At 39.8% G+C, this 25,778-nt stretch overlaps 1 protein-coding gene across 6 annotated transcripts in view; it reads left to right on the top strand.

Moving 5' to 3' along the window:
• Positions 1–263: 263 nt before the first annotated feature.
• The window catches only part of AFF3 (ALF transcription elongation factor 3), a 565,487-nt gene continuing 539,972 nt past the window's right edge, over positions 264–25,778 (top strand). For all 6 annotated transcript variants that reach the window (XM_028103928.2, XM_028103927.2, XM_028103926.2 and 3 more), the window contains exon 1: positions 264–386. The gene's annotated coding sequence lies outside the window, so the exon portion shown is untranslated. The remainder of the gene's footprint in view (positions 387–25,778) is intronic.

The following is a 25,778-nucleotide window of genomic DNA, read 5'->3' as shown; positions in this document are numbered from 1 at the left end:
GAGGCAGAGCAGTAAAGAACTTCACCCTTGGCCTCCATGACCAACCACATTCTTTCGGTTTATGTCAGGTGGTCCCTCAGAGTGGGGCCCAGGCTCTTGCTTCCAGCCTTCTGGTAGACCTTGCCCTGCGGTAGGTAACAGGAGGACAGTTGGGTATCTGGTGGGGAAATGCCATTGGCTGGTTTAGTCACTCGCCTCCACACTTTCACATCCTCTATCAGCACCTGCACACTTCAGTCGTGACCACACACACTCTTCCTGTTTATACAGAAAGTGCCATTCAGAAAGCTTGCCAGTGAGATGGGAGAGTCACACACACAGCCTTAGAAGAAAGAAGCTGAACGTCTTATCTGAGAGGGAAAGAAAAGGAGCCTGTGAGTTGAGAGGTAAGATCAAGCTGAAGAGCGTCTGGGTCCTCTGGGCTGCCATGGGTGGAGAAGAAGTAACCCTTGCTTTGTACCCTTTTTGGGGGTTACATCAGAGTAGCCTGGCCCTCCTCCTCAGGACTGGGCAGCAGGGAGCACCCCCATTGCACCCATAGAGATAATTCAGCCTTGGGTGAATGGCTGGACAGACTGAGGAGGCAGACTTGGAGTATGATCCGAAAAAGTCACAGAATTCACATGGGTGTAGCATATGAAGGATGTACAGCCTTGGTGTGGACGTGCTGATACCCTTTGTGATGATAGGATGATAGCTGGGCCTACGGGCCTTATGAACAGTGTGTCTGAACCTTATTTAGGCTGTTAGCTACACCTCCAAAAAGAGACTATGACATGGCCACAGACTAGACCCCTGTGAAAGGTCATAGAGATGATCTCCCAGAGCCCTGGTCACAGGAAGGAGAGAATATGTGTTTTGCCCTAAGGCCACCACTGCTTCTGCGTAAATAACCCAGAACAAATGACCTTCTCAACAACAGGGTCTGACAGCCCTAGCTCATATTCTCTGGATGGTGCATCATGTCAGACATCGTGCATATATATATGACACATTACATGTATATGTACAGACATACATATATACACATAGACACACATCAGATACAAAATAGCAATAGTGACAGTTTTTGAAACTAATGGTGTGATAAAGGATTTTTTTCCCTAATATGTGAATTCCTTCCTACTCAGGCTCACAAATGTAAAAGTGAAATCATGTGTAGATATAGAGTTCATAATCTCTTTTATTCAAAGGGTTGAAAATTCTATGAGATAGAGCCATTCAGGTATTCTGCAACCTGATATTGCAACTAAAATAGGGTAAGCCAACCTAAATATAGGTAAGCCAACCAATACCCACAACAGCAGAGAAGTGGCAGTAAGTTTGTTCTTTGAGTCTTGAATGTACAACTAAATATTTATTTTTTAAAAATTATTCTGTCTGCTTTTCTCAGAAGCATTTTCCCCTTAGTGCAAAGTGAGAAAGAGTTCCTTCCTTTACCTAGGTCCATCAGGGTTTCTCATCTCACTGCTGATGTGAGATTATTACAGTGAAAGTAACACAAACACTCAATTTGCTAAGGTTTTGGTTTTGCTTCTCTTTACTGTGGTTCTCTTTCTCTGGGCAACAACCTGCATTTAGTCTTTAGTTATGTCATACATATTTTTTATTTATTTTGCATTTAGAAAGTGGAAAAAATATACATTGCTCATCCCCTGGATTTCTGGGTTCAAATCTTTACTCTAACACTTGTTGGGCAAGTCATTCATTATACCTCTCTGCATCAGGGTCCTGGCATCTGTAAAATGGGTACAACAATAGTCTCTACCTCTTAAGTAAGGTTTAGCAGAGCTGATACATGTAAAGTGCCTAGGAGAGTGCCTGGCACATTGAAAGGGCTCAATAAGTATTAGTGACCATCATTATTTTTTATCATCATCATCACCCTCTTTTCTGCAATTAAGCTGTCAGACTTGAAGGGAAATGGTAGGAGAGGGGGAAAGATTGAAGGCGGGATGTAGGGTCAGTAAATGGGGTATAAGGAGATAGAGGAGGTCAGAGCAAGGATCCTCAGGTGCAAGCCCTGCAAAGGTATAGTGGGGGGCGGGGGGTGGCCAGGAAAGGAGCCCGGGGCAGATCTTCCTATGAGTCACACTGGCAGTCAGAGCAAGCTCTAGAGCTTGGTGGATTTGATGACACAAGTTCGTACACCTCTTGTGTGTCCATGTGCATAGCAACCTGGGCAGCAGAAAACTGTAACTGGCATCCAAATGACAGTACATGGCATGGGGTCAGTGTCTGTGACACGTGTGCACACGTTACATGCCTTCTCATGTTGTCGCATCAGATCCCTTGTGATTGTGCCTGTTTTAGAAGATCGCCGACAGCTGGCCCATGGGTGCAGAGACGGGTGGGACTGGGCAGAGCGGGGCCTCCGACTCCCTGCTCCTAGCCGTCAGGGTTGCCTCTGCAGTACTATGTGGTGTTGAAATGTGACTGATGAGAAAGCCAGGCTGCAGAGAATTCAGAAAAAAGTTCAAAGTCACGCTGAGATTTAAGAGTCTGGGGAGGAGCTGGGTGCTGGTCTCTGATTTCTAGACTCTTTATTCTACACATCGGTTCGGAGGAAGAGCTTGCATCCTTGCATCCTGCCTCCTGAGGTTGACAGCTAGGGACTCCTTCGATAAATCACTTTCTCTTTGGCGCTTCAGTTTCCTTATCTGTAAAATGGGTATAATAACCTGTCCTACTCAGTGCACAGGGTTTTAGGAGATTCCAGGGAGGGTACATTTGCAAAATACAATTCTATTATTTCTTTTTTTTTTTTGGTTTTTATAAACAGGTTTAATAAGAAGTTACTATAACTTAATATGTTCAGGTTATTACGATTCTATTATTTCTTATTCATGTGGGAGAAAAATGTGGAAAGCGACTTTCAGTACAGGACGTTAAAAGAAAAGGGAAAGGGAAAGTATAAATGATATTGGTTCTTAATGATGCGTCATTAGGGAAGATTTAGCTCATTCTTTCAAATAGCTGTTTTGCTCCCTCGTACTGATGTTCCATAATCTGTTGAATCATTCCCATATATGGAAAATTAATTTATTGCCAATTTTTATAATATTACAAATCAAACTGCAGCGACCATTCTCCTACAAATCCTGTAGTACATTCTACCAGTTCTTATTTTTGCGAATCTCGTCAGCAAATGGTGTTCTCATTTTTGTTTTCATTGGCTTTTCTTTGATTATCAATGTGTTGACTCCCAATGTTTTAAAACATAACTGCAAGAAAATAAAAACATTATCCCTCATCCAAAAAACAGCCCAAATCCATGTTCCTTTTAAAGTGAAGTAGCACTTTCTCATGATTAAAATACAAACAGGTGTTTGTGTACAAATACGAACCCACTGGAAAGCACCTTGCCAGAGATTCCTCTTTATACCTGTTACTGGTGCTAAAAATCGGGGGGGGAGGGGCGCCTATCATGAATACAAGACAACGAGAGTCCTGCGATAACTAATAAACATGACAATTTGATTTATTAATGGTCCTCTGCTGTAGTCTGTTGACAGATTTTTCTTTATGGAAAAATTACCATGGTTTAAATCTCTATCATATGGCACTTAATTCAATCGACAATATGTTACCAATTAGATCCTGCTTAAACTACCATCAGCCAGCAGACCACGGAACATATTAAGTAGGACAACAATCAGATAACTAATAACAATGCTTTGTGGCAGCTTTCTCAGGCCCAAGGAGCAGTGCTGAAACAATGGAAAATGAGGAGAGGAAAGGCAAAGCCAGCATTTACTTTTCCCTGCTCTGAACAGAAAAATTGGTTCAGGTTCTCCTGAAAGTGTACAAAGGATTTGGGTTTGAGCTGATCATCGCACGTGCTGATACTCACTATCCCTCTTCCACCCCTCCATCCTCTTGCCTCCTTTGGTGATAAATTTGCAAACTGAAAGGCATTCTACTCCCAAATCCTCTCTAAGGTGATAATGGAGAACTTCAGCTCAGCCATGATGTCCCATTTAGTCACGTGTTTTAAGAGTCCACCTTTCCCCCAAGCACCAGCTGTTGACCACAGTAAGAGAATTCTTGCTAAGGGGGATGAGTTGCTTTTCTTCTTTTCGTCTTGGAATCTGGCCGTATCAGTCAGTGCACTGTTGCAAGAGAGAGAAACCAAACTGACTTGTGCTAAACAAAAAAGCAATCTTTTGGAACAATTTGGAACAACCAGGTGTAAAAGAGAGCAGCAAGTGAGGGAGTCTGAAGGCCAAGGCACCAGAACCAGTAAGAACAACATTAAGAACCACAGTAATGGAAATGTGAACACAGTCTGCGCCCTGTAATGTGGCCACCACTGTGACAGATAAGACCTCAGTTGTCCCCACTTTGGGGCATTCTTTATGTAAAATACAGAATCCCAGAAAGAAGGGAGAGTGTGATGAGCTGCATCTAGGTCTCGTGCCTGCCCCTAGGGAAAGGTCAGGCCTGTCCATTTGACTTCAGGCCCTACTTCCCAAAGTTCCGCACACGAAGGCATCCTCAAAAGGAAGAGCGGAGTGGTAATAGGAAGGGGTGGAGAGTTGGAAGGTGACAGCAAAAAATGACAAATGTCTGCCCCATGGTGACTACACTGCAGCCTCTGAGTGGAGGCTGGCTAGTTATAAATGGGAGACATCAGCCACTGGTGGTTTGTTTCTATAGATAGGTGTACAAAAGGCGGAATGAAGAGGTTGAGACCCCATTCTTCCTGCATTCTCATTCTGGTCACTTTGCATCAATAGCTTTGCTTCACTTCTTCAGCATGAGACCAAGGAATTTTCTCAAGGACCTGAGCAATAATACGGAACTTCCTTCTAAATCAAAGTTGTAGGTACTCTTTCCTCAGCTCTTACCTATGATGAGCATTTTATAGTCATGTTCTGAGTCCCCGCAACAGCCCTACAAAGTAGATATTCACATAGAGAGAATAGAGGCTCTAAGGTTAAGTGACTTGCCCAAGTGCATACAGTTAGAGGTGAGGTTTAAACCCTGGCTTCCCAATTCTGAAGCCTTCCACACCAGCCAGCCTTAAGGTGATCCTGAGTCCAGGCTTCACAGCAGCAGTGCACATGACATTATTTGAATAAAACCCCTTTTCCTCCAGGACACTGCCGTGTGTGTGTCTGAGTGTGTGCATGTGCACGCATGTGTGGGTGCTAGGCACACATAACCAGGAAAAATGCTGAGAGGAAAGTTAGGGGCTCAGAGGAAAAACATCCCATATGTTACAACTTTGCCTGGGCTGTCCCTGTTTCTAAATGCCGTGACAATATTTTTTGAAGCAAAGATCAAAGGACATATGGTCTGACTCATGGGTTAACAAAGGGAAAATATTTGAAATTGGAACTATCTGGGACAATTTGAGATGTGCAGCTACAATCATTCTCAGAGCACCTGGAAATCATGGAGTTCTTTATTGAAATACTTTGAAATACTGGCATATTAAATCCCATTCTCCAAAGTAGGAATACTTTTATCAGCAGAAATTAGGGCAGCCTTATACATTGGCTATTTGATTCCATAGCTGTGAAATTTCATGCCCATGAAAATAACAAAGGTGTGAAATCTGTTTGCATCACCTGTAAAATCATTAGAAATAATAAGAGAATTCTTCACACAAAAATAAATAGATTTCTTAGAGCAAAAATAGCCAGTAAGAAAATAGAATGACAAAAAGGGGATATAATTCACAAAAGCCACTGCAATTTAAATACCTAGAAAAGAACGTAAGAGAAAACACATGAGACTATATGAAAAAAATCTACTTAGGTTTGTGAAACATATAAGTGGAAACACATAATGTGTGGAGACTAGATAAGCAGACTCAGTATTAACTCTCACCAAACTAATTTGTATGCCAAAAATATACAAAATAAAATTTCCAGTGCATATGGGGTAGAAGGGGACTTGATAAAGTTCCAATCTAAAATTCTGATGAACTTCAGATTAGAATAACCAGGATATTCTTGGGGGAAAAAAGAAGAAAAGGTGGGGGCACAGTCATGGTGCTTGCCTTGTGGAGTATGAAATTTTCAGTGGTCATATGGTTCCAGGTGGATACACAGATCAGTGGGAGAGAAGAGAAAGTTCACACACACCTAGGCAAATTTGGTATATGATAAATATACTGAATCAGTAATATCAAGAACAAGGACAGTAATATCGAGAATGGTCAGTCCTCATTTGACTGGATTCTCTGGCAGATCTGACACGATTATTCACTCTTTCCTTACCAAAACAACTTACCCCTCTGCCTCCAGAACATCAGTCTCTTACTTCACTTCCTATCTCACTGGCCGCCTTCCCCACTCCCCCACAGCCTCCTTTTTGGGTTCCTTCTCCAACTCTTCCACATCCATAGATGGTGGAGTGCTCGGGGCTCAGTCCTCCAACTTCTCTGCTCAGTCTGCATTCACTCCCCAGGCATCTGGTCTGATATGACCATGGAAACACCAATAATGCCCAGACTTACTTCTCCCAGCCCTGGCCTGTCTTCTGACTAGACACCTGACTGCCCAACAACACTCAGCCTCTCTACTTGAATGTATATTCAGCCTCATAATCTTAACATGTCCAAAACAGAGTTCCTGATTTCCCTGCTTCCAACCCTTCTCCTCCTGCAGTTTCCTTTCATGTCACTAAAAGCCTCCTCTGTTCGTCCTCTGTCAGGCCAGCACCTCAAAGCCATCCTTCATGCCTTTCTTTCACAACACACATCTAATCGATCAGCAGCTCCCGTCCACGTGTCCTTTGAAATATATCCGGAACTGAATCACTTCTCACCTCTTCAGCCTCTACCACTCTGGTCTCTTACCCGCTCTGCATATTGGTTTCCTTTCCACACTCTCCCTTCTTCCCTCTGTTCTCAGCACAGACCCAGAGGAATTGTCATAGAACAGGTCAAATCATGTGACTGCTCTAACACCTCCAAAAGCCTCCTTCCTCACTGTTCCAGTTCTCTATCGCCGCAAGACCAACTATCCCAAAACATGGTGGCTTAAGACAACATTTCAATCCTCCTCAAGATACCATGGACCAGGAATTGGGGCATTTAGGTGTTGGCCAGGCTGGAGGATCCCCTTCCACTTCTTCACCCACCTGCCTGGTGCCCTGTGGCTCCTTGGTCTCTCTGTCTCTTCACGTGGCATCTCATCTTCCAGGGCTCTGTGGCTTGGGCTTCTCACAGAATGGTGATCTTGGGGTAGTTGCATTTTATCCATTGTGATTGGCTTCTAAGAGGCAGGAAGGAGAAGATGCCACACCAGGTAGGGGTTACTCCCCAAACTGTTACAGCATCTCTCCTGCCATATTTTATTGGCCAAAGCAGTTACCAGGCCTGCCCAGATTCAAAGAGGTTGAGGGTACGGCAATGCCATATTGCAGACAAGCCCACAAGATGTGGCTGTGGCCATCTTTGGGAAATGTAATCTGCTATGCTCATTCAGTGCCAAAATCCAAAGTACTTACCATAATCTATCAGGTCCTACATGATCTGTTTCCAGCCACCCCTCTGACTTCTTCTAGTATCATCTCCCCTAATTTGTGGTACTGCTTCAGCTAGAGTGGTCTCTTTGCCATTTTTGGAACACATCAAGTATAATCTGACCTCATGGCCCAGCACCTACTGTTCCCTCTGCCTGGAATGCCCTTCCCTGGGTACATAGGTCACCTCTTGCTTCCTTCAGTTCTCTACCCTAATATCACCATTTCAGAGAGACCTTCCTCACAGACCTTACATACCTACCACTCTGTGTAAAATAGCCATTCCATCCCTTCCTTGTCCCCTGCAATTAGCACCACCTAACATACTATATGTTTGCCTCTCCCCATTATAATGTAATGTATCCCCAGGACCTAGAAAAATGCCTGCTCATTGTAGGTTCTGGAAAAGGATTTGTTGAATAAATGTATGAGTGGAAAAGTAACTTTCCAGGAAATAATACTAGGACACTGTGTAATTGGGGGTGGTCGTGAGTAGAGTAAAATTAGATGCATACTAAACTAAAATGAATGCTAGAAAGATTTTAATGTATTGCAATAAAGCTTGACAATTACTAGAGAAAATTTAGGTGAAGATTTAATAATCTTGGGGCGAGAAATGTTTTTGTAAGTCTGATACTAAGTAAATGAAATATAAATAAAAATAAGGATAGATTTGACTCTGTCAAAAACATCACACACACAGAAAATGAACAGCAAACTTGGAAAAATACTTTGATATATAATGTGTGCATGCTATTACTAATAGATTCAAAGCTCTGTCAAATAAACTCAGAAAAGAAAAAATATATATAAATGACTAATAAGCATTTGGGAAGAAAAATTCCACCAGCTGTGTGGTGGCGGGCAAGCTACTCAGTTCTGTCAAAGTGGATGCCACGTGGCTTCGGTGAGCAAATATCCGTACCTTTCTTAGAATAGCACTTGGCATATAGTAGGTGCTTAATAACCACTGGCTTTTCCTATTATGATCTTCTAATGCCATGTATGACGCATAGATGGAACTTCTAAGTGTTTATTATTTCATTCCTTCATTCCCTGGGGTGTACCTGTTAGCTCACTTCAGAGGCACCCCTTGGCTTTCTTCCCCCATTGACTCATAAATATAATGAAAAGAAGGTGAGGTAGAAACCCTTTAATTCTTGAGAAATCTATTTTAAAGGCAGTGTCTCCCAAGAAAACTAGATTTATATCATATCAATAATACTGACCTGAAAATCATACTCATTTGAGTAGTTAAGGGCTGAGAAAGCACCATGTCATGCACTGAACCAACACTTCCTCTGTTTGGTTAATAATAATAATAATAATAATAATAATAAATTAATAATAATAAAAATAAAGTATGTCTGCGGAGTCTGAGTTTCACAGGAGTAGTGGGCTACCGTGCTCTTAAAGATATTGGGGATATTGGGGAACTGGAATGTTGAGTCCATCTTTTTGTTTTTCAAATGGCATATTTACAATCTGAAGTCAGAGAAGCTCTTGGCTGAAAATGTTGCTGTGGAATTTCTGGCCATTTATTTTATGAGTCTGTTATTCAATCTTCATCGTTGTCTGGCCAGCAATTATATTTTTGTGCTTTAGGAGATGCTCAACAATCTTTGTTTAGAAATAAAGAGTGAGCAGTTAACCTTCCTGACTGGTAAATGCGTTTCTGTTGACTCAGCTGAGATCTTTGAGGATTGACGATGCCTCAGTTGGGTTGTCCTGTGAGGGAGCCCAGCGATCTCGTCTTCCCAAACTGCATGAAATGATTTTGCTCACAAACTTTCTGAAAGAACCCCAGAAAACTTCGTACTTCAAGGCTTCCTGGGAATCAGAATTTGAAAGTGCCCCCTTAAAAAACAAAAAGCCACGGGCCTTTATTTCAGGACAATGAGCATTCTAAGGATTGTAGTAAGATTGGTGCAGGCAATCACGTGCATAGGGGGGCACACTGCTGAGTGTGTGAGCAGGGACTAAGATTCAGCCCACACTCCATTCGCCCAGAGGAAGGGATGCTTTTTCTCCAATTCTCACAAAGTCACCAGCATCTCACTAAGCCCTGTGCCCACAGGGCTGCACCCTTGAGAGTGGGTGTCTCTTATGCATGTACACAGGACAGGCCTGGGTGAGAGGAGTGTCCTATGTGGTAGAAATCTGTGGTGCAGGGGAGGCAGGAATGGAGAGATGGCATGGAGCCTTGCCCTTGGAGCAGTCTTGGGCAAATCAGTTTTAGAAAGGATGACATCCACAAACAGAAGCTAGTCGTAGAGTCCATTAACCCTGACTGTATCATTCAGCTTCTAGAAACTTCTAGAAAATTCTTTGCATACCCTACCCAAGTTTGGAGACTTCTGTGTTAATCATTATGTTTTACATGCCACATGCCCTTAACTAATAGGGAGCTACTGAAAGTGTGACATCTGCAACATGCCTCCCTTAGGACAAGGATTCCTGCCAGTGACACTTGGGCATGACACACTTCCTTCTCACGGACAGTGCAATTTGTATGGGGCAGAACCACATAGAAGCCATTGTAAAGGCTTTGATGAATGTTAGATCTCAACTCCAATCGCAGCTGTGCTCCTCGTATAAACTAACATCAACGATCCCTCATCCAGCACTTATTATGCACCAGGCACTAGGAGCTCTGTAACCATGGACAAATTACTTTCCTCTCCGAGTCTCAGTTTACTCTTCAGTTCAAATAGGGATAATAATACATCTGGGTTGTTGTGAGGATTTAATGAGGTTGTATGCAATGCATTCAGAGTACCTGGAATATACAGAGCACTCAGTAAAAGGTTATTTTTTCTTATTTAGATACTGGACCCGTATCAACTTTAACGTACCTATTACTTGAAGAACAAGTAAATTAGACATGTTGGGAAGAGGGTTAATTCCTGAGATTTGTGGAGCACTTTGTGAATAACAATAGTAATTTTCTAAATGGCTCTGAGCAACTTGGAAAAGAGCATGCATGTAGCACAGGCCCTGGTGGTTTCCTGGAGAGTAAATTGCCCATTGGAATGGCCTGACCATTACTTGCTCATAATGTGGACTGTTTTATATATATACTTAGTTATAGCACATTTGCCAGGAAAACTACTAGGCTGATGTTTTTGCCTAAATAGCCAATCTTTTTTTTTCTTGAATAAAGTGTCAAATAACTGTATATGATTTAGATTTTATGTTCAGCTGATTATTTACATCAGGAAGCATCAATCCAGAGTAATTGGCAAGTGGGTACACATTCAAATGATATGATGATATCTCTGCTACATTTTCCTATGATTCTGGGGAGAAAATCATTAGGGATTCTTGTTTCAGAATCTCATCAAAATAGATCCTTTGGTTTAGTTAAGTGGTGGCTGCTGTGAAGTTTGTCAATGGTGGGAATGTAGCTGAAATCAGGGAGACTCTGACCCATGAGCTATGGGCCTGTCTTCTGCCCAGCTGCTCTCCTGGTGCCACATTCCTCACTGGACTTCGTGGATGAGCAGCTTGGGTTAGCAAAGGCGACAGATGGACTAAAGGTGCCTGACTGATGACCCTAACCTCTGACCCAATTCCCTCTGTCTGTACTCCAGAAATGTGTCTATGGGAAGGATAAACAAATTAAATATCTCAGGGTTGAACCTTAGAGGTCATCTAGTCTAACCATACTCTCCTTTTCCAACACATTTCGATAAGTGGTCATCGATTCAGTTTAACTACCTCTGGCAACAAAAACCCTACGGCCCCTTGATATGGCCATTTCTTTTCCAAAGAGTTCCAATTACTTGAAAGTCCTTCATTTCAAAGCGAAATCAGCCTCTTTGTCATTTTGAGTCTTCTCATTTTGCCTTCTGGTGTCACAGTGAATAAATACAAGAATATGAGATTGACTTAGGCAAACAGATCAAGCATCCTCTGAGCCAAATAGCAATAACCAACATTTATTAATCTCCAGTGGCATGGGTTGGAGGAAGCAGGCTCTGGAAAACTCATTGCTTGAACTCTGAAATTAACCTTCCCTGAGTGGGTCACTCTGGTCATCCTTAACCAACCTCAAAAAACATCAGAAGCCCCTTGAGAGTTTTTCCTATGAGAATGGGCAAGGCAGGGAGGGAGAGGGTGGAAAGGATGGAGAGAGAGAGAAATTAGGGGTGGTATTATTCATACTAAGGGAACTAGTAAGAGAGGGTCAAAGATCTACCTGCTTCATGATTGTTTTCTGACTAATGCTGACTCCTGCATGAGATGTATGCCATCCCAAGAGTTCCTATGCCTTTAGGTAACATCAGCATCTAGTTGGGAGCAGGAACTTTCTAGGGGCTGCTCTTCCCAGGCCATGTTTATTCAGACATTCAGATCACTTGTGTGGCAGGGGTGGGGTGCAATGGCTGAAGCTCAGAGGTCAGGCCAAGAAGGGCCTGAGGTCACCTGAGGTCTCAGAGTCAGCAAGAAGTGCCTGCAAGGAATCAAAAGACCTCCAGTCTGATTCTGGCTCTACCACCCAGCACTGTGACCTTGGGCACCATCCTCAACCTTTTTTTTTTTTTTTTAAGATTTTTAAAATCAATTAATTAATTAATTAATTTGTCAGAGAGAGAGAGAGAGAGAGAGCACAAGCTGGGGGAGTGGCAGGAAGAGCAGGCAGAGGGAGAAGCAGGCTCCCCACTGAGCAGGGAGCCAGATGCGGGGCTCTATCCTAGGACCCTGGGATCATCTAGTCAAAGGCAGCCGCTTAAGCAACTGAACCACCTAGGCATCCCACCTGGTGTTCCTTACCTTTTAAAGGGCAATAACCACCACCACCCACCTTCCCACCTACACCATAGTAATGACGTGAGAATCAGATGAGACAATGGAAGTAAATGATGATGAGTGCTCAGCTGAGGTGACAGAGGGATCAGAACTGAACATTCTGGTTGAAATGTGAGAAATACAGGTCAGTGGTTGTGGATTTTCTAAATAGCTGAGTCACAGGCACTCGACATCTAGCTGCATCATTTCCTTTTTCTCTGGATGAGTTGTGATTGCAGACCTACCTCCTAGAGATGACAGAATGATGCACCACTGTGCCCCCTGCCCAGGATTGCTGACAGGATTCCTACAACCTGGTCAAGCAGCTGGCAGCTCATTGAGCCACATTTATATGCATCAGCACTGTTTTCATCGTATACTTTAAACAACTTTAATTAATCATACCCTCCTTTCTCAGTGTGTCAACACAACTCCACCTTTTCATTTTGAAAGAACTTAAACAAATACAGAAATAAAATATTCAATTATTGGAACTAGAAATGAGAAAATATAATTGATTTGAGAGGTTTTTGCTACAAAAATTCCCCAGAGCCACTGACTACATTTTATTAAAAAAAAATATCACACTCTTATATTTCTACATTTCTTATGTAATAATTTTGAGTTTCTCGGGGGGAAAATAGTATTATTGAAGGAAAAATAATTATGACAAGTGTTAAAGATTAGTGAGCCAGATTCCCCTGGTGTGCAACCAATATCCTGGGAGTAAGTTAAGTGCCTTAGGAAGCGACGTGAACTCTTGTCATTGAGGAAATTACTGCTTTGATGCACTAACAAGGACCCTAGTGGATTGGAAGAGTTCATTCAGCTTCCCAGAGCACCAAGCCTAATCCCCGTGCAGCATTTGTGCTCTGAGAGAATCTGGATCTGTGTTCATTCACATCTATTTCTGTCTTCTAAGAATAGGCACTTCATCAGGGTAGAGCCCATATCTTTACAATTATCATTGGCATCTGGCCCAGCCCCATGCTCCTGAGAGCCCAGCAAACACTCCTCTGGCTTCTTGAATAGAATGTGCCTTGCCACTGATCAATGCCTAAATTGCCCTGTTGATGTTTCTCTGCCTCCCTGCTAAAACAGTATATCATAACTTCCTGACAAGCACCAAAACTTGGATGATAAAATCCAGCTCTTTCCCCACAACATTCTCTGCACCTCCCCTTCGACTTACGCAACGAAGACACAAAATATGCAATAAGTGGACCATATTCTACTCAGTCACCTAGTATGTGGTATTTTCTTCTTTGGATTTGACTGAAAATCAAATCCAGAAGTCCAGTCCCTTCCCAAAAGTCCAAGAACAGAGTTGTATGCAAGCTGTGGTCCCAAGTATAAGCGCAGAGCCAGGAGAACCCAGCCTCCCTGGTGATAAGGAAACAAAGAGAAGTCAGAGGCCTCACTTCCATGCTTCTTAAGCAATTCATCAGCATCCCTACGTGGCCTGCCAAACCCTGTTAGACTTGGCTCCTGCCTACTTGCACATGCTCGCACAGAGCCTGCCTCCCCATCGCACTCTGCTCTGGCCACCTGGATCTTCTCTCCACCCAGTCTGCACACATGTTCCCTCAGTCTGCTCTCAGTGGAGCTCTCTTTCCTCACCTGGCTGATTCCTCCTCCAGGTCCCACCTTACCTGTTATGTCACCAAGGAGCATCCCCATTCATGGCATGCTCCACTCTCCTCTGTCCTTCCGCTATAATTTTTTTTCATCATAATCGTACCTTTATCTGGTAACCATTCAATGTTGGGAAGGGACAGCCTTTGACCCTTCTCCTCTGCACTCATGTATTGTTTCCCAGAGTCACCTTCTTTTCACTAACCATTGATCAGCAGGTGTCCCCAATGCCATTCTAGGCACAGAGGATACAATGTTGGACAAAGGAGACAGACAAGATCCCATTCTAAGGTTGTTTCCATTGTCATTTCTTCTGTTCTTTCCTCTATATAGATAATATGCCTATAACTCTATTTTTTTAAATGTATCAATAAAGGATATAATTTATAGACTCTTCAATATGAAAGTTGATCATTTGGCTCAGTTCTACCACCCTTCCCCCCTCCACCCAATCCTGTACATTTACAGTGTCTGATATTTATATTGTTATTTTTTTGTTATATTTGTTATCTATTGTTCTTCCCGTGTTTATATTTGTAATATAAAGTATTATACTAAATCTATTTCTTGTTTCATTAACTTTTGATAATATTGTATCTCTCGATTTCTCACTTTAAAAAGTAAAATTATTGATGACCCTGCCCATTTATCCACCTTCCAAGTCTCATTTTGTCATAGAAACATATACCTTACATTTTGTCCTAAAGTTGCAGCCACATCTCCATGACTTATCCATAGATTGATCAAGTCATGTGTTAGGAGTATATTCTTTTTAAGAAGTCTAATATCGTAACCCCTGGGCCAACTGAGAGAGGATGTTCCCAGCATCAAGGTTCAATGGAATTTCTCTCTGTTTTTTATCCACTAATATCACCATGTTTTAGTTTGCTTCATGTATGATTTATGATTAAACATTCCACTTTATTATACATTCCTTACCCTACCAGGGATCCCTGGAGTTTCCAATGGGTGCTGTTGGGGCTCTTTTTGCATTATCTGTCTTTGTGATTAGTTTTCCCCAAGCCTGTCTTTTCTATCAACTCCCCCTTTTCTCCTGGAGACCTCCATCCCCTATCTCCCCACCATCCTTCTATTCCAATCTGTACTGGTTGCCCTCTGAACCTTCTATTCAATGGTCATGGTGCAAATTTTTCCCACTGCTCTCAGGAGTCTAGATTGTAACTACAGATTCCTGGACCCTACAACCTTCTTCTTATTTGACTCTCTTATTTCTCTGGGTGTATCTTCAAATACTTTTCAAGGAAAGGATGTATGGTATATAAACCTTCTGAGATCTTTTTGCCAGAAAATGTTATTCTGCCCTCATACTTGATTGACATCTGGCTGGGTATAGAAGCCTTTAGAAGTTTTTTTTTTTAATCCATGGTGTTCTGACATATCAAAGGTGTTTCTAGGTATGGCTCTCTTTTCTTTAATTGTTCTGGGCATTCAGAAGCTCTTTTAATTCTGAAGAATTTTGTCCTTCATCTTTGGAAATTTTTTCTTCAAGTTTTTTTTTTTTGATAATTTTTTTTCATTTCCAAAACTGCATGTGAGACTCCTAGCCTGAACTTCTGACTGATCTTTTGTCTCATAGTTTTCAATTCTTTGTCTTTTTTCCCCTATGTTCTAAGAGAATAGAAAGAGTCTTTGGATTTATTTTCTAGGTCTTCTGTAATTAAATTTTTTCTCAACCAGTACTATTTTTTAAAAATCTGCAATCATTCTCTTTCATTCTCTCATTGTTTCTTTTTCTTAGTGTTTTGTTCCAATTTTAAGGATATCATATTTTCTCCAAAATTCCCCTTGCATATTAATTAGAATGTTTTTGGTGTTGTTTTCTATTCCTTAATTGTCTCCCCCCGCGTCCCCCCCTTGCACTTCTAGGTTAGTTTTTGTCTTTTTGTTGTTGTTGTTGTTGTTGTTGTTGTTGTTGTGTGTGTGTGTGTGTGTGTGTGTGTGTGTGTGTGTGTGTGGTCTTGGGGTTTTTTGTTTTTTGTTTTTGTCTTTCTTTTTCATGCTGCAGTTCTCCTTGTATGCCTGGTAATCCTTAGTTTTGCATTTCCATTTAAGGAAGAAGGATTAAGTGACTTGTGTATTTCAAGTGTTTACCATTTGTAGGTCTATTTTCTGGCTGGATCTCTCTCCTTCAGAACTGTGAGTGGGATGGAGTAGGGTGTGTCTGCTAGGAAGCTTTGCTTTAGGGTGGCATGAGAGTGAGCAACAATCATCCTGAGGACTTCTAAATGACAAAATGAGGAAGGCTTTATTCTAGTGCTCCAAATATTAATGCCATTTTACAAAGAGGAAACTGAAGCTCAGAGACTTGCCAGTGCCTAAATAGCTAGAAAGTGATTAAGTCAAAATCTGAACTGCAGTTTGCCTGATAAACACATTTATTCTCATTTGACAAAACCAAATAAATTTCAGTGTATATTGAAAATTAGTGTTAAATGAATAATTAGTTCTATCTTCTGTGTGAATATACACTTTGATGTGCTATCTACTTCAAGTTTCTGCTTGATGGTCATATCTACAGTGGCACACCAGGGACTCTGCCCCTTTCCACCCATGTAACAAGCCATATTTTTCTCTTAAACAATTAATCTACTCTCTGCTATTAAAGAAAATGAGATAATTAAATTTCACTCACACTCGGAAGGTATGTAAGCAGAATTAATAGTTTCAGAGGAACTATGTGCTATGGAACTGGAGGGAATAATTTATCCCTGAATTGGGCAGGCCCTGAGATGGTAGAAATTTCTTTAATTATTTTTAGTAGATGTTAAGAAAGCCACATTCTTTGTAATTCTAAGGTTCTGTCCTGATTCTGAAGGTCATGGCTACTTCACTTTTTTTAATCCATTTTTTGAAAAAACTGTCGACAGCAGATAATGATTTTGTTATTTGAAAAATACTTACAAAAATTCAAAAATAAGTTTTATTTATCACCTAGTACATGCTAGACACTATGAAATTAAACATGGTTTCCTAATTCAACATTTCCCACACCTTTCTGGGCAGTGGTACTAAATGTTCCATGACAAATACATTCCAAGGTCAAATAAGTTTGATCAAATTTGGATTAAATAAAATTAGTTTTCCTTTGCTGCCGGTCTTCTCAGAGCCTTTCACTGCTAATATTTAGCGTTGTGAATCTCCAAGAGAATCTCTTAGAGAGATTTGGGAAATGTACATTTTGGGAAATGCTTGATTTAGAAAACACACATTTTCAGAGACATTGGCTTAATTTATTAAAGAGCCATTCTGCTTTTCCTCTCTTCTCCAGAGACATGTTCTCAATTACACATGCTCGGGCCATGTCTCCCAGCCATGTGGCATTTCATTCCAGAGTAATACTCAGTTTTCACTACTTTGGGTTGAGTAACCTCACTATTATATTCATCCTCATTCCCTGCTTTTGTGCTATGACCATCTCTTAATTTGCAACCAACCTCCCTCGCAACCCCCCCCACATCCTTGAATGATGCTGTATTTTAATATAGTTCCCTCATCTACAAAATATCAACACACAAACACATTAGGCTTTAGTGAGTAATGAAAAAGAAAAATGACAGCATACCTATTACATGAAGGTGACAATAAGATCATTGAAATAAAGTTTCTGCTTTTAGAGAGTTCTCTCGTGGCCATCTTAGCTTTTAGTAAACAATATCCCATTTTGGTAGCCAACAAAATCAAAACTATACAAAGACTCAAACTCTAGGATAGTCAGAGAATGACCACCAAAAAAGGTTCCAAGAGGATTCCAGTTGTGTAAATATGGAGAAGGTAATTTGAGACAGTAACACTCTGCAAGATGCATCAATCCTTTAAACATGAACTTCCCCAATTTGTGACAAAGTATCCTGTCACATTATTAATTTGTTATTAATTTGACTGGTGCCTCCTCCTCCATCCATCACCTTGTTTAGTTTATGGCACCACTGCCCATCCATCTGCCTGAGTGGGAACTTAAAAGTCATTCCTATCCCTTTGCTTGCCTCTCTGATTTGAACAAATCTCTTCCTCACTGGCTAAACTCGTCCTTTAAGATCCAGCTCAAAGCCTTGGCCAGCTCACTTTCTAAGTAAACGTATTCACCCAACAAGCATGCTTTGAGCATTTAGTGTGCCAGGCATTATCCAGGATTGCTGACTTGCAGTATGCCCAGCAAATACATGGGAACTTAATTTGTATACATACCTTCACTGTGGGAAGCCACTGCTATGGATATGATCCCTCCTCCTTCATCACCATCATCTTTGGAATGGATATTTTACACCACTTTACCTTCACACCTAAACCTTGATATTAGCAGTCCTTGAATTGATTTCTACACAGACTGGTCAGATTAGATTAAAAGGCTAAAGTGAACGAAGGATTGTTCAGTCTCATAATATCTTCCAAAGCTACATTTTAATTGTTTCAAAAAGTTAAAGGGGGAATTTATTTATTTATTTATTTATTTATTTATTTATTTATTTATTTAATATATTTCCATCCCTCAGGTAAGTGAGGGTAACCAGAACTATTTGGGTAGATGTGGGCCTAACACTTCAGACTTCTACTTGGTTAAGTATTCATAAGCAAAAACCAAAATCAAAATCAAAACCTGGTATTAGTAGGCAAGGGAGCAGGACCATTAAGTAACTTAATAAATTTTATTCTTATTATAATTTCATTTCTCCTCCATAAAAGAGCCTCAAGTGTAATGATTTGTATGGAAGGCCTTGGGTTGGGCTGTTAGAATCCTTAATGTGGGTCAATTCTGTAACATGGTTACCCACTGAGTGTGTCTAGTCAGAGATTTTGTGGAAACACATATTCCATTTGGGCCCAGAAGGTTAACTTTTCACAGCTTATAGGAGTGTTACCTTTCATTTTGTCAATTATAAGCTTCTCTAAGAAGCTTCTCAAGACCTGCTAATGCCTCCTCTTCTGGATTATTTATTGAATATTGTCACTTACATGACCAGGTGCTATTCTTTTGCTGCGAGACTATTCTGTCCCTGTTCTGATGGGCTGTTTTTGATGCTTGCTAACCTCATTATTTTCATTAGATCCTCAGTCCTTATTCTTACCAGGATAGTCTTTGAAAGCATAATCTACCTCATTTTAACAGAGCAATTCTGTGGGATAACTATGGACCTATTAATTTTCTGGATGTTCCTTCAAAGCTTCAAGACAGCTTTCTCCATCATAAACTGAGTCTTAAGTTTCTCTACCTAATATTCCACATGGAGAGCACATAGATTCCAGGAATGGCTGACATGAATCCTGTGGCTGATTTGTGGCCTCAGGTTAAATACTTTGCCCCTGTAAACCACAGTTCCTCCCCTTTAAAGCAGGAGTAATGACAGTGCCTACCTCATTTGGTTGCTATGTGAGTCAAATGAGAGCATGTGTGCATATTGCCTGCTACATTGTAAAAACCCAATACTTGTTAGCAAGCAACTATTAAGCCATAATTAACTATTGTTAAACCCTCTCATTGTTGTGCAAAGTCTGCCAAGAATAATATAACATTGTTTGCTACTTTTATTGACTTTTCACAAAGTTTTGACTTTAGGGTCAAGACTAGGTTAGGACTTACGCAGCATGAGGTCAATGAAGACTCCTAGTTATTGATGTTTAAATGAACCTGCTTTCAAGTGCCCAACAGGCAGAATTAGCAGGAATAGTCTCCTGAAGAGTAGATAATCTCTAGATGTATAAAAATAGGGTCAAGTGGCTTAAAGTAGGGCTATAACAATGGGGGCCCTGAAGGTAATCATAGGGTGCTAGTGCACCTTTGGCTTTACCTGTGTGTAAAGAGGGAGCTAGTAAAGCCCTTAAAACAATTAGGGCAATTGTAGAAACTCAAACACATGAACTCTTACACATCTATGCACAGAAGCATGCTTTAAGGCTACATGTGGGCAGAGACAGAATTTTCCTTAATTGGAGTTTTTAATTGGCCCCAGAATGTGAGGAAGTATTCCACTGGGTCCCTGACTTCTACAGCATAAACACTGCTAAGATTTGGATCTGGAAATATTACAAAGCAGGTATTGCCAGGACCCCAAAGCCATGACCTAAGAGTTCCTTTCTGAAATACAACACTGGGAAAAGAATCTCATAATTATAATCATTTTAAATCTAAAATAGTTGTCTTTGGCAGATGTTATTAAATATTTAAATAGTTCATGTTGAATAACAATAGTTGCCATTTGATGGTGTTTATACTAGATACCAACTCTGTATTATATTTTTGCAATATTATTCTATTTATTCGTCAACAAAGAATCTATAATCATCATTTACATTTTACCAGTGAGAGAAGTGGGAACCAGAAAGTTTAAGTAAGCTGTCAAAAATCACACTGCTACTAGAAGCAAAACAAGGATTTGAACCAGATTTGCTGGCTCCAGATCCTGTGCTCTTAACCACTACACAGGATAGCTTACATCCATCCTGTGAAGGTCATTGTCAGAGCAAATTACCCAAATCCAAATAAAACTTTATTTTTCATAGCACATATGCATCTATTCAATTAATCTAAAAAGTTTTTAATAATCAGGATATAAAGGCATTAGAGTTATAAAAATTGAATGAAGAATTGCAGAGTCAAGCTCCAGAAGGAGAAAGAGATTAAAGAAATTGAGTCTGGTGTTTAGGGCTCCATTTCCCTGGAGGCCAAACCCAATTTTGGAGACAGTGGTTGAAAGGCTAAAACAAGCTGTTGACAGCTTTCTGGGGCTCAAGTGATGACAATGAAGTCAGAGTCCACAAAGGAAAAACAGCATAGTGAATTCCCATTATTTGGATTGGAATCATGAAGAGTGTACCCTAGAAGAAATGGAGACTTGGAAGTAAACATGTCCCTAAAGGGACTTTAGTATAAATTCCCCCCAACCTGTGAAATTATATAAAGATAATCCTTAATTGCTAATGCTTCTAAGAACCTGGCAGAAATGGACATACTTTTTTGGAGAAAGATATCATTACTGTAATCCTCAAATTATTTCCAAAAATCATTTTGCAAGTGCAGTGTCCACCATATAATTTAAAAGAATAACTGGATATAAGGAGGTAAGACAATATGAATGACATGTTCTCAGCAGAAAAATAGACCATGGAAATATACTCGCAGGGGCTCCAGATAAAAGAGCCATGAGACACAAACTTTAAGATAACTATGTTTACAAAGTCTAAGTTGAAAAAAAGATAAGATAGAGAATTTGGGCAGAAGATGAGAAGCTACATAAAGGGATCAAGTGGGAATTCTGTTTTAAAAAAACATGATACTTCAAATTAAGAACTCAGTGAATGCATTTAACAGCAGATTACATATAGCTTAAGAAAGAATTCGTTAACTGGAAGATATATTAGAAGAAAATATTCAGAAAGAAGCTTTAGAAAGGCAAGAGGATTGAAATTTCAAAAGACAGAGTAAAAGAGAAGACAGAAATTCTAATGTGCATAAAATTGGAGTCTCAAGAGAGGAAAGAGAGAATGAACCAAACTCAGTAACTAACGAGATAATGGCTAAGAACTTACCAAAACTGCTGAAAGATATCAAACTCAGATAAGAAGCCCTATGGACCTCAAGTAGGATAAAGAAAAAGAAACTACATCTACACACATCATAGTAAAACCTCTAAAAACTGAAAACAAAACAGAAAATCTTAAAAGCAGGCAGAGGAGAAGAGAGGCTTTACCTACACAGGAACAATATAATTGACAGCCAACTTTTTAATGGATATGATAGAAGCCAGAAGACAGTGATATAATATCTTTAAATTGCTGGAGAAAAACTCTGTCAACCTAGAATTTTAAACCTAGCAAAAATAGCCTTCAATAATAAAAGTAAAATAGAGAAGTTGATCATGATGGAGACAGTGAAGCCTTGCTTCCCTCTTCCCATGACAATACCAAGTGTACAGCTATACACAGCAATTACTTCTGAAAGAAATAGAGAAACTATCTGAGAGACTCCTATACATTGGGCAAATGAGAAAACACTCATATTGGAATGGGTAGGAAATGCTGAGACACACTCTTGCCATAAACCCCACACCTGACACAGCCCCATACAGTTGGGAGGGAACTCCAAACTCCCATATTCCTACCAAGGAGTGAATGGTTTGAACCTCACATTTAGCACCCCAGCTCTTAAGACTCCCACCTGCAGGACAGGCTGCTAAACACCTAGCTCTGAAAACCAATGGGCCTTGTGTTCATGAGACCCACAAGACAATAAGAAACAAAGAAGCAGTTATTAATGGACATGCAAGCACTTGCTGTGGCTGTCTCCCCAGGGCTCAGCACTGAGGGAGCAGGGGAAATCACCCATCTCCAGGTCTTCCTGAAGGGGATCATCTGCAAACTTTGAAAGTTGTTGCCTCAGGATCAGACCTCTAATTTAGTATACATCTTGAGGCTGGCTGTGATCTGTTCTTGAAACTGGAGAAACCAGCAGATACCTACTTCTTCTTCCCTCTAACATGCTCCAAGTCACCAGTAACTCCCTGGAAGGAGTTTGCACACATATCTGCATGCAGCTTTTGCTCTGCTCCTGAGGGATAAGTCCCCAGATCACCCAGCTCAGATAGCCAACTGGGCTTCCATTCACAAGTCCCACAGACACCACATTGCAGCTATACACCTGGGCCCAGTGCAAAGGGAGTAGGCAAAAACACTCTCTCCCAGTTTCTCCCTGGAAGAGGTTTAAATACCTACTTTCCTGATGCTGTTTGAGGGTCTAGCTTCCAATTATACTGCATCTAGCTGCTAAATACAATTCTTCCTTTAGGGACACTGACAGATCTTGGTACACCCTCAAATACTGAGAGCCACTTAGAATAAAGAAAGCAGGTTGGACAATCACAAAAGTTTGAGAGGCAACCAGGAGCTCAGGCCAGGGTGATTGACAAGTTTCATCTCCTAGCAAGACTATTCTGTCAAGACTGGGAGAAGTGGTTGTTTTATCTAATGCACAACAACCAACATAAAAAGTCAAGAAAAATTAATAGAGGAAAATTCTTCAAACAAAAGATCAAGATAAATCCCAGAAACAGATCTTAATGAAGTGGAGATAAGTGATTTACCTGACAGAAAGTTCAAAATAACAGTCAAAGATGTTCTCTGAGGTCAGGAGAACAACATATGAACAAAGTGAGAATTTCAACAAAGGGATAGAAAATATAAAAAATTACCAAACAGAAATCACGTTGCTGAAGAATACAATAACTTAACTGGAAAAAAAAAATAATGAAGGATTTAAAGAACAAACTAGATCATGGAGAAGAAAGGATAAGAGAGCATGAAAACAGACAGTAGAATTCAATCAGAAGACCAAAAAGAAAAAAGAATTAAAGACATTGAAGATAGCTTACAAGATGTATGGGAAACCACCAAAAAACCCAATATACACATTATAGGGGTCCCAGAAGAAGTACAGGTTGTTCAAAGTAATGGCTGAAAACTTTCCTAACTTGGGAAAGAAACAGAGATCCAGATCAAGGAAGCCCAAACAGTACCAAATAAGATGAATTAAAAAAAAAAACAAAAAACTTTTTTCACCAACACATTGTAAAGGGTCTAACATTAAAGACAAGGAGAACATCTTAAAAACAGCAAGAGAAAGGCAACTTGTTATATCGAGGGAACCCCCATAAGACTATAAGCGGATTTTTCAGCAGAAAACCTGAAAGAAGAAAGAAGTGGGATGATATATTCAAAGTGCTGAAAGAAAAACACTGTCAACCAAGAATACTCTACCCAGGAGAGTTGTTCTTCAGAACTAAAGGAGAGATAAAGAGTTTTCTAGGCAAACAGAAGCTGAAGGAGTTCATCACCACTAGATGGGCCCTACAAGAAACGTTCAACAGAGTTCTTGAAGCTGCAATGGAAGGGCACTAAATAGTAGCAGGAAAACTTAAGAAAGTATGAAACTCAGGGGCAAATGAAAATATATAGTTAAATTAAGAGTACTCTAATGTGATGGTGATGGATAAATCACTTATAACTCTACAATGAAGATTAAAATACAAAAGTATTAAAAATACCTACAATTTCAATAATTTGTTAATGGATACACAATGTAAAAAATGTAAATTGTGGTATCAAATACATAAGATGAGGGGAGGGTGAAAATGTAGAGCTTTTGTTTGCATTCAAAGTGAAGCTGTTATCAGCTTAAAGTAGACTGCCATAAATATAAGATGTTTTACGTGAGCATCATGGTAACCTCAAAGGAAGAGCCTGTAGTACATGCACAAAACATAAAGAGAAAGGAATCAAAGCATACCACCATAGAGAATCACTGAATCACAAAGACTGAGAGGAAGGGAGGAATAAAGGAACAAAAACATTACAAAGCAACAGGAAAATAATAAAATGGCAAGGGTAACTCCAAACTTGTCAATAATTACTTCAAATATAAATGGACTAAATTCTTCAATCAAAAGAATATAGAGGGGGAAAAATGATGTAGAGTGGCAAAATGGATTTACAAAACAGGACTCAGCTATATGCTGTCTACAAGAGACTTATTTTAGCTTTAAGGACTAAATGTATAGAAGGTGAAGAGATGGGAAGAGGTATTCCATGCAAATGGAAACCAAAAGAAAACAGGGATAGCTATACTTATGTCAAACACAATAGACCTTAAGCCAAAAAGTAACAAGAGACAAAGAAAGTCACTATATAATGATAGAGGGGTCAATTTATCAAGATGATATAACAGTAAATATCTGTGTGCCCAACATAGGAACAGCTAAATATACAAAGCAAATATTAATAGATTTAAAGGAGAAATAGCAATACAGTAATGGAGGACTTCAATACTCCTCTTTCAACAATGGATAAATCATTCAGACAGAAAATCAATATGGAAAAATCTGATTGAAACTACACATCGGATCAAATGGACCTAACAGACATTTATAGAACATTTCATCCAACAGCAACAGAATATATATTTTTCTCAAGTATACTTGGAACATTCCCCAGGATAGATCAGTTGTGAGGCCACAAAACAAGTCTTAATAGATTTAAGAAGATTGAAATTGTATCAAGCATCTTTTCGACCCCGATGATATGAAACTAGAAATCAATTACAAAAAGACAACTGGAAAATTCACATATATTTGGATATAAACACATACTACTGAACAACCAGTGGGTCAAAAAGAAATCAGAAGGGAAATTAAAAAAATATCTTGGGACAAATAAAATTGAAAACACAACATATGACAGCTGATGAGATGCAAAAATTGAGAAAAATTGAGAAAAAAGAAAGATCTCAAATACACAGCCTAACTTTATACCTCAAGGAACTAGTAAAAGAAAAACAAACTGAGCCCAAAATTAGTAGAATGACAGAAATAACAAGGAATGGCAATAAATGATTGAGACTAAAAAGAGAATAGAAAAAAATGATGAAAGAACTGTTTTCTTTTTAAAAGATAAACAAAACAGACAAAACTTTAGTTAGACTTACTAAGAAAAAAGAGAGGACTCAAACTATAAATGAAAGAGGAGATATTACAATGAATATCATATAAATATAAATGATTAAAAGAGACCAGTGTGTACAATTATATGCCAACAAATTAGATAATGTAGAAGAAATGGACAAATCCTAGAAATATACAACCTAACAAGATTGAATCATGAATAAATAGAAAATCTGAATGGACCAATTACTAATAAGGAGATTGAATGAGTAATCAAAAATCTCCCAACAAAGAAAAGCTCAGTCTTCACTGGCGGATTCTACCAAACACTTAAAGATTTAATACCAATCCTTCTCAAATTCTTCCAAAAAATAGAAGAGGAAGGAACACTTTCAAACTCATTTTTTGAGGCCAGTATTATGCTGATAC

The sequence above is a fragment of the Eumetopias jubatus genome, unplaced genomic scaffold, assembly GCF_037043125.1.
Source record: "Eumetopias jubatus isolate StellerSeaLion01/CBP00866 unplaced genomic scaffold, mEumJub1_p1.0 scaffold_9, whole genome shotgun sequence".
Lineage (NCBI taxonomy): Eukaryota > Metazoa > Chordata > Mammalia > Carnivora > Otariidae > Eumetopias > Eumetopias jubatus.
Note: the sequence above shows the minus strand (reverse complement) of the source record. Positions and strands in the feature narration are given on the sequence as shown.